Here is an 8,467-nt window from a genome sequence, read left to right on the forward strand (position 1 = left end):
ACTGGTTTGCTTTGGGAAACATTTATTTATCACCACGCAAAAATATTTGATCCATTTAATCTAGTTTCATTTCACCGAACTTGAATCTGATCACTTTTTTATAATATAGGAGTAGCAGACGAGCATGCAGCCCACCTGATTTACGCTACTGCCGCCCAAGGACATCTGTAATCAACTGTAGGATTAGATATTCCTAACTGAAGTCGGCCACAGATGCGCCGCTACCGATGGACTAAGCTGGAACGCCTCGGAAAAGTATGTCTCCCTTACCACATTTCAAACCAGAACACAGCAGCGCTCAACACTGCTGTTATAACAGAAATATATGTGGCGGTGGTGCCGCCGGAGTCGAACCACAGAGGGTTCTACCACCTTCGAACTCTTCAAACTACTTTTAAAAGATCTTTAATATATTTTGTAATAAAACTTTATTTCCCTAACTATTTCTCACGGGTAACGGACGTCGATTAAAGACATGTTTCTATAATAATATATGTTAAGTTTGATTACATGTGAAATATCCTGTGTTTTATAGATCAAGTTCATATCTACGGTGACAGTGGTCCCACGGTATTAGATTGTACAAATCAATAATTGATCCATTAAGAATAAACTTGGTTTGCGCTCAAATACCCAACTTATGCTCGTTTTAGGGTTCCGTACCCAAAGGGTAAAAATGGAACCCCGTTACTAAGACTTCGCTGTCTGTCCGTCTGTCACAGGGCTCTATCTCCTGAACCGTAATAAATAGACACTTGAATTTTTCATAGAGTATGTATAATGGTGGCCGCTATAACAAGAAATACTAAAAATAAAAAAATAAAAAAATGTGAGCCGTCACGGGACACCTGGCAGATGTGAAACATCGACATTATTTTGTAAAAGTAATATGCAGAAAAGAACATATTGTGATAGGAACTAAATATGTCATAATGATAAAATAAAATATTACGATTTTTTCCTATTAACTACTACTATTACTATTTATTGAATTCGATTGCGCATGGCGACGCGTCGCCACACCGTACACACTACTGCATATAGACTGTATATATATACCATCGTATAGCGTGGCGGCATGCGTCGCCACGCCAGAAATCGGTTTTACGTGCGGCTATAGATGTTTCACATCAAAACGTTGAAAATAAATGGGGTTCGCCATACAATAAAGCGTTATTTTTCGACGATTTTCGCTTTATCCATTTAACTATAATAGGTAAACCTTTGAGATTTTCACAATGTATTTACTTCAATGGCTGCATAATAACAAATACTAAAAATAAAAAAAATGTTAATGGTACGGAACCCTCAGTGTGCGACTTGCACTTGGCCAATTATTTATAATCAATCTATGTAATTGTTGCTCATCAAAGTTTTTTTTTTTTTTTATAATATACGAGTAGCAGACGAGCATACAGTCCACCTGATGGTAAGTGGCTACTGCTGCCCATGGACATCTGTAATCAACCCCAGATAGGATTAGATATTCCCACCTAAGGTCGGTCACAGATGCGCCGCTACCTCTGAGGACTAAGCTGGAACGCCTCGGAAAAGTCTGTCTCCCTTACCACATCCTTCTAACCGGAACACAGCAGCGACTAACACTGCTGTTAGGTAGTAATAGGTGTGGCGGTGGTGCCGCTGGAGTCGAACCACAAAGGGTTCTACCACCTTCAAAATTTAAATTTGAAAATCATGACTTACTAGAATTGTCAAATGTAGTTAGGCACCAGGCTGCTGCTCCAGGGCCTCCACAAGACAGGGGCCCGAATAGTAGAAACAATCTAAATTTCGACGGCTCAACACATTCTTGTTTTTTGTACAATACATAATTTAAAAAAAATGTTTTTTTTCATTAAGCTAAGCAAAACAAAGTGTTAATTAATTTCTAATACACGTAATTTTGAAAAAAATGTGCGTTGAGATTTTAACTTCGGTCCTCTCCGATTTGAGAGGCTAATTTTAGAACCACTGCTTCTTGATAGCTTCTTAAGGTAAATTAACATAATTATTAATTATTTATAAGAAACTAACTAAATAAACTTAATGTATTATTCGTCGATAACTCATTACTGTCCCACTGCTGGGCACGGGTCTCCTCGCAGAATGAGAAGGATTAGGCCATAGTCCACCGCGCTGGACAAGTGCGTATTGGTAGACTTCACATACCTTTGAGATTTTTCTTTTTTAAATAATTAAGTGAAGTTTCCTTACGATGTGTTAAAAAATGGTTGCGTGGGATTCGAACCTCGGACCCAGATCGAGGCCAAGTTTCAATCCCTATCACTGTTTCAGTAGCAAATGTAAAGGTGGTAGAACCCTTTGTGGTTCGACTCCGGCTGCACCACCGCCACATCTATTTCTGATATAACAGCAGTGTTAGGCGCTGCTGTATTCTGGTTTGAAGTGTGGTAAGGGAGACATACTTTTCCGAGGCGTTCCAGCTTAGATCTCAGGGGTAGCGGCGCGGCGCCGACCTCAAGTAGGAATAACTAATCCTATCTGGGATTGAATACAGATGAGATTGGATCTCACAAAAAAAAGTTTAAACATATCGTTAAACAAACGCTATGTAGAAAAGCGTACTATAAACTAAGTGATTATTTGACTGACAAAACGGTGCGGTCTGAAGTAGTTCCAGCTCCACATGTACCAGGTTAAGTTTAACATTGTAAAAGACATATTTTTTTTAAAAGATGTGTGTTATGGAGTTTCTTACGCCGCTTCTTCTCCATAACGAAACACCTTTTGAAGTGGTGGTGGTTGTATTGACATTCAAAAAGTGCTCTGTAAAGAAGCTATTTTGAATTAAAAAAAATGATTTGATTTGATGTTCATGGGCGGCAGTAGCTTAACATTAGGTGGACCGCATGCTCGTCTACTTATCCTATACTAGTTTTTGCCCGCGGCTTCACCCGCGTTTAAAAGAAAATAATATAACATATTAACATACATAAAACTGAAAATTCGTACCTTCAACTTTGCTAAAGATCATCACTTGATCAAATGCATAGTTTACGATTCAATCCTTACTAATATCGATTAAAATAATAGATTTTTTGGGTCCAAAATATCGATTCTCCGATTAATCGATCTTAGATCGCCATCCCTAGTTCCCGTGGAATTTCCGGGATAAAAACTATCCTATGTCCTTTCTCGGGTCTCAGACTATCTTTGTACAAAATTTCATTAAAATCGGTTCAGTGGTTTGGGCGTGAAGAAGAGACAACCAGACAGACAGACAGAGTTACTTTCGGATTTATAATATTAGTAAGGAAGTAAGGATTATAAGGGTTTAAAATATAGAGCCCTGTGACAGACGAACAAACAGTAACAGGGTTCGTTTATAGGCTATGGGTACGGAACCCTAAAACCATAGCTGGGATTCGAACTCCGGACCCCAGATACTTGCACATATCTTATTAGGCAGTGCCTACTATAAAACTTAGGCTACCTACATCCTAAGTCGATACAATCTTCGAAAACAAGTTTCGTTAAATTATTCATCTGTACTTGTAATTCTGGTCTAAGATCTTATGGTATGGTCTTAGATGAGTAACATACATAGATTGATCACTCCTAACAAGAAAGTATACCTGAGATATTTATAAAAATAAAAACATTTCACAGGTATGTGAAGTCTACCAATACGCACTTGTCCAGCGCGGTGGACTATGGCCTAATCCTTCTCACTCTGAGAAGAGACCCGTGCTCAGCAGTGGGATGATAATAGGTTGATGATAATGATAATGAACAAGAAAGTGTTCAGTTTTGAGAATTGAAATTATATAAATAAAGTGCTGTCACGTCCCCGTTCTAAAATGTCCCTAAAATGTTTAAAATGCTTATTTATTTATTATGTAAATACCGTAGTATTTGTTATTTATACGTAAATTTTCTCTAAGAATGTTTTTCATTTGTCAAATATTCAAACAATAAATGATAAAATCATACTTTTGTGGCTGCACTAAATTTCAAGGCGGTGAAGTATCTTTCTATTTCACTTATCAAATATTATGGTTTAGTAAGTTTTTTAGCATCGAATGGTTGATGATTTGTATTACTAGCTTTCTGCGGCTTCGACGGTCAGATTTTATCTTTTTTCATAATATAGGAGTAGCAGACCAAAAGCTTAGCAAGCATCCCAAATGATGTAAGTGGCTACTGCCCATGGATATCTGTAATCAACCCCAGATAAGATAAGATACTCCTACCTGAAGTCGGTCACGGATGCGCCACTACCCTGAGGACTAAGCTGGAAAGCCTCGGAAAAGTCTCTCTCCCTTACCACACCCCTCAAACCAGAACACAGCAGCGCTTAACACTGCTGTTATAAATAGGTGTGGCGGTGATGCCGCCGGAGTCGAACCATACTGGGTTCTACCTTCTAGTCTTGACTTGCGTAACGTAACTTTTTTGATACACCAGTGCTACGAAGCAATGAGCGTTGCGTTCCTATTAGCATCGCGTTCCCAATAATATTCTATAATTGTTAATAAATCGTTTAATTGACTTTATTGGTTCACTCTGCCTCAATATTGCTTCGTTTGATATTGCTATCCCACAGCTGGGCACGGGTCTTATCACAAAGAAACGTCGAGATATTGTTTTATAAGATGCCCATATACTGCCGTTCTGCCGTATATGGGCATCTGTGATCGACCTCGGATAAGATTTAATTCCTACCTGAAGTCGGCCACAGATTCACCGCTACCCCTGAGGACTAAGCTGTCTGCCTTACCACACCTTTCAAACCACATAAGAACACAGCAGCATTTAACACTGCTATTATAAGACAGAAATAAATGCGGCGTACTTTTACCGCATTAAAACCCCGCCGGTGGCCATCCTCGACGCTGCGTAGAGGACTCCGGGATCGCACACCCAGAGTCCTCCAAGCGCAATGCCCCGATCGGGCTCTGCCCTAGGGGAGCATTCACTCTTGCCACACCATCTGGTGTTCACGACGGTATGTGACCACACATACCGCCGTCCTACCCGTGGTCGCTGGCCGGGGGGTTCAAGCTCCCACTCTTGCCGCCCGCAACCCCGAAAGCAAGTTTCTACTTACTAGAGACAGAGGATACCGAAGCCCTATTGTAGTCAGAACAACGTCTGAGCTTCGAATTCCAGGAATGCCTCTGAGTTTTCAAATTGTGCGTATTAGCAATTAATTATCACTTGCTTGGTGAAGGAAAACATAGTAAGGAAACCTGCATACCTAAGGGATCTTTAGAAATAGTTCTCAAAGGTATGTGAAGTCTACCAATACGCACTTGGCCAGCACTATGGACTATGGTCTAATCCTTGTCATTCCGAGAGGAGACCCGTGCCCAGCAGTGGGACAGTAATGGGTTGTTGGAGATGGCAATTGGTATGATCATTATTTTTCTTCTCGAGGGGGAAACCTCCAAAAGGTACCCAACGACGTGGCAGCGACGCCGTGTTATGTGGGATTTTTACCGCACCAAAACCCCCCGGTGGCCGTCCTCAGCGCTTGTAGGAGAACTCCGGGATCTCCAACGGAACACAACCGGAGCCCTCCAAGCGTGATGCCCAACGGGCTCTACCCTGGGGGAGCAGTTTTCGCACCTCCCACACCATGTAGTGTTTACGACGGTACCACACCATGTAGTGTTTACAACGGACCACACATACTGCCGTCCTTTCCGGGGTCGCTTGCTGGACGGTTCGAGCTCCCACTCTTGCCGCCAGCAACCCCGGAAGCCCCCTTTTAGTCGCCTCTTACGACAAGCAGGGGATACCGTAGCCCTATTCTAGTCCCGGAACTACAGGGACAAACCGGAGTTCAAACCTAGAATCCTCTGTGTATCAGACTGGTATGGTGACTACTACTCAGGTCATCGACGATTTATATTATTAGCATAGAGCTTAGCAGCAAACTGTTTTATGTTCCTAAAAATGTGGGAATGACTGGCTCATATGCATATAGGTTTAGTAGTCAAGATTTTGTTCTCAAACTATACATCATCATCATCAACCCATTACTGTCTCACTGCTGAGCACGGGTCTCCTCTCAGAATGAGAAGGATTAGGCCATAGTCTACCGCGCTGGACAAGTGCGTATTGGTAGACTTCACATACCTTTGAGATTTTTTTTTTAAATCTCCCAGGTATGCTGGTTTCCTTACGATGTTTTCCTTCACCGTTTAGCAAGTGATAATTAATTCCTAATACGCACATAAGTTTGAATAATCAGAGGTGCCTGGGATTCGAACCTCGGACCCCTCGATCAAGAGGCCGAGTTTCTTAACCACTAGGCTATCACTGCTTCCCACACTATACATAAGGCTGATTATATTATTCCTTTTTTCTATAGAAACTTAATTACTTCTTCAATCATATAAGATTGAAGAAGTAATCGAGGTAACCACCTGATGGTAAGTGGTCACTGTATGGTCATCTATAATCAACTCCATAAGGAACAGGTTCTACCTGAAGCCTATCTATCATAGATGCGGAGTCACACCTAGGGAGTGAGATTGTCCTCTCACATGTACTTTAAAGGTTCTAGAACCCTTAGTGGTTCAGCTCATTCGTTTGTTAGCAAGATATAGTTATCGCCAAACTGCTAGTCCGCTCTGAAGTTGTTGCGGGCAGGTGTAATCATACAATTTGCTATAGTGACGCGAATCATTTCTATATTCAGAGGACTAGCAGTTTTATGCGAACTATATATGTGGCCAACCTAAGGTTAGAATTTAATCTCAGCTGGGGTTTATTACAGATATCCATGGGCAGCATAGCCACTTACCACCATGTGAACTGCAGCCTCATTTCCTATTTCAATGTTTAAAAAGAAATATCAACAATATCTTTAACATATTATTAACCACATATTCTAAGAAGTTATTCCACTTAACTACTGTTTAGTTTGCACTTCATAAAGTGTGCGGTCTCAATAGGTATTAAGTGGATAATCCTACCAATAACTTCTAAAGGTGATAATAATGTTTGACTAGTTAAAGTTCAGTATTAAATAATATTTGTACAAATGGTGCGAAGGTAAGAACAGGTGTTAAAAAATATTGCATTTACCACGGTTTAGTAATTACAAAGTTAAATTTGAAACACTTTAAGTAAATGGAATTATAGTTTTTATCTGCGAAGCACACTAAAATTAAATATTAGAGCATACAATGTCAATTCAAAGATAAAGCGGAGTTAATTTAAAAATAGAATAATAAATAATAAGTTGTTCTATAAAGTAACATTTACTTTTAAAAATAAAACATTTTAGCAACATTCCAATTAATTTTAAGTAGGTACAATTCGAAATTTAAAATTATACATTAAAAATTGTTTATCCTCATTATTGTAAATATAGAGAACTTTTATATATTCCTATTTAAAAAAATAGATAACAAGGGCATTCTATTGATAAATATTTGAAAAGTACATAGTTTATTATATATTAGAGTAAATAAAAGCGATCAGAATTTGGTTACTGGCAGGTAGATAACACTATCATTCTAAAAATGTAACAGATTACATACCATGGCATCTTATAGTAAAAAACTATTATCATTTGATTAGATAGAACAAAAAAATAACGAACCTGTATTTTTTCAAAACCGATGAGATCCAGTCGCCTTATTTACATACACCGGTTGCACAATTAAAAAAAAACATCCGAATCAGCCAACCAATTTTGGTAAAAATAGATAAAAATATGTAAGTGTATTAGTTTTATCACACGGTTTAGAGCCAATCAAAGGTTCAAATGTGAATTTTGTCCTAATTGAGATAACAACACAATTATGTACGATAAGTAACCGATTGGTTCTATGTTGATTTTGAATGCCGAACACAGCTCTTGTTCTGTTCAGGAACGCAGCTAATATATGCGGTGTCGAGACGGCCAGTAATAAAATTATACACGGCATAGCGTCAAATTACGCGTATCTCGCCTTTAGTTAAAAGGTTAACAGCCAATTGACTACAGTTTTTTTTAATCAGTTAAAAATAAGGACATTTAGCGTGTTATTCCACGTTTAGAACACTCACCAATACTAGCGAGCCGCATTCCACCGTTCTCGAAGTGCGTGGGATCTTATTTTCATCGTGTTCACGTAATACCACTTCACGAATTACTAATATTTTGTATCAAAATGCTGGGAGATATAAAAAATAAGATGACCACTGTTACATTACAACTGTCAAAGTAGTCAAAGTTTGAACTTCATTCGCTGTGCCAATTGCTATGGCAAGGTTACCTCGTAAAAATAGAACGGTGCCGCTACTCGACGCTAGATGGCGTTAGTAGGGTGTATGTGATTGATTTGTTACGCATTTTTTAATTAAAGTAAATAAATAAAACTTATGATTATTATATTATGTAAGCCCTTGGATATTTCAATATTTTATACATAAACGGATGTGTGAAGTAGTGTCGAACACGCAACCATAGAATTAAAGCACGGCAGAGTACCTACCTATTTGTTAA

The 8,467-nt window shown here is 39.0% G+C and overlaps 1 protein-coding gene across 3 annotated transcripts in view; it reads right to left on the bottom strand.

The window, feature by feature from the left end:
• LOC140748790 (uncharacterized) overlaps positions 1 to 8,192 on the bottom strand; it is a 28,966-nt gene extending 20,774 nt beyond the window's left edge. For all 3 annotated transcript variants that reach the window (XM_073081684.1, XM_073081685.1, XM_073081683.1), the window contains exon 1: positions 8,029 to 8,192. The gene's annotated coding sequence lies outside the window, so the exon portion shown is untranslated. The remainder of the gene's footprint in view (positions 1 to 8,028) is intronic.
• Between the last annotated feature and the right edge of the window lie 275 nt (positions 8,193 to 8,467).

The sequence above is a fragment of the Epargyreus clarus genome, unplaced genomic scaffold, assembly GCF_041222505.1.
Source record: "Epargyreus clarus isolate Ecla_fem2 unplaced genomic scaffold, WU_Ecla_fem_2.2 ptg000016l, whole genome shotgun sequence".
Taxonomy (NCBI): domain Eukaryota; kingdom Metazoa; phylum Arthropoda; class Insecta; order Lepidoptera; family Hesperiidae; genus Epargyreus; species Epargyreus clarus.